The sequence below is a fragment of the Pundamilia nyererei genome, unplaced genomic scaffold (assembly GCF_000239375.1).
Source record: "Pundamilia nyererei isolate P.nyererei 1_Seehausen unplaced genomic scaffold, PunNye1.0 scaffold00495, whole genome shotgun sequence".
In the NCBI taxonomy this organism is placed as follows: Eukaryota; Metazoa; Chordata; class Actinopteri; order Cichliformes; family Cichlidae; genus Pundamilia; species Pundamilia nyererei.
The window spans coordinates 1-1,688 of NW_005187896.1; positions in this window are offsets into that span (position 1 = coordinate 1).

A 1,688-nucleotide genomic window follows, 5' to 3' on the forward strand; every position below is an offset into this window, starting at 1 on the left:
CCTCCTTTGACAGTATCACAGTATCAGCTTAAAGCACTTGTTGCTGCTCAGTTTGCATCTTTTGCTGTGAAGTACAGCCAGACTTTGACCGCTTTGCTTTGGGCATTTTTAATCTGTAGCTGTGATAAGCCTTCCCCTGGTCCAATACTGTGAACAAGGAGTTGCCCCCGAGGTTTTCCAGGATCTCTTGTATTCTCGGGATGGGATGTCTGTCGGGCAGTGTCATTGCATTCAAGAGCCTACAGTCTACGCACATGCGAAGGCCACCATCGTTCTTCCTCACATACCACAGGTGAAGAATATGAAGAACAAGATTTTTGGATCCAGCCCTGATTGAGTAAGTCCTGTGTGTGTGCTTTAACTTCCCGATAAAGGTGTCTGGGGATTGCATATATGTCTTTTGCACAGGCCCATTGTCATTTAGCTTTTAGCTAGTATCTCCAGGTACAGATCTGTAATGCATCCCATGTCTCAGTCATCTTTCGCAAAAACATTGCATTCCTCCCTCAGCATCTGTTTTACCTGCTGCTGTTTGTCACTTGTCAGATGGCGCAAATCCACTGGTGGGTCCCAGGGCTCAGTTTGTGTTGTCTGACTGGACTGCACTGTGGGTGTGGAAGCACTACTGTCTGATGTCTTAGAAAGCTCACCCTCCATACATTTTACCTGCGGCATGTAATGGCATCAGCATTGTGCAGCCATCCCAGTGTAGTGCGGCCACAGAGGGTGATATCATGGTCAGTCATATTTTCCACAGTCACTGCAACTTTAGCATTATCTTCTGAGGGGAGCTGAATTAGCTGTTCTCTAACAACTAGGCCGTCTGCTCATGGTGTGTCACGATTCGGCTCCAGCAGTGCATGGGACCCACTTAAAACATTCTTATTTAACCAACCACATTGCACTGTCATCAAGTTACGCTTCGAAACAAAAATAAAACACTGTTAAATAAGTGTAGTCTTTAGTAAGTATTTCAGTATTTACTTTAGTAATTTTTATAACTACTTTTAGATCACAACACAAACTCACCTACTCTGAGGTGAATTTGTCCAAGAGGACTTTTGGCTCATGGTGGCTCGTCCTCGAGCCCTGGACCCAGCTCAGGAGTGGCACCACAGTAACCCTGACCCACTGAGCAGGAAACCTGACCATTTTTTGTCCTCATAGAGATTTCCCCTTTGCTAAATTCTAAGTATTGAAATGATTGCAAAAAAATCTTCCTCTGTGTCACAACTTCAGAGTCAGTCATGAAAACAAAATGGGGATTTTCTTTTGGACTGCACGTCCATCATAGACTTCACACCCTTACATGGTGCGACGTACGAGCAACCAGCACCGCTTATTTTTAACCTTAGCAATATGAACTTCCTCTATTTGCTTCTGCATTGAGTATCAGCCCACTGTTTAAAACTAATGCTGTAAAAAGATTTTTATTCAAAGAATTTCATTAACAAGAACAACCACAGCAACTCTGCACATACTTAAGTTCACATTTACCAAAAAAACTCAGATTCTGAATGTTAAGTCAGTTCATGGTCAGTGGAGATGTTTCCTCTTTGTTATTGTGAGAATAAAATAATTCTCCATGTAAAAACAGCACAGATATTAACTGTCCCCTCAGTGCTGTGGAGCAATAAGTTTGTCAGACTTGGTCAGTGTTGACGTTCAGCTTCCTTTTCTGCCACGAG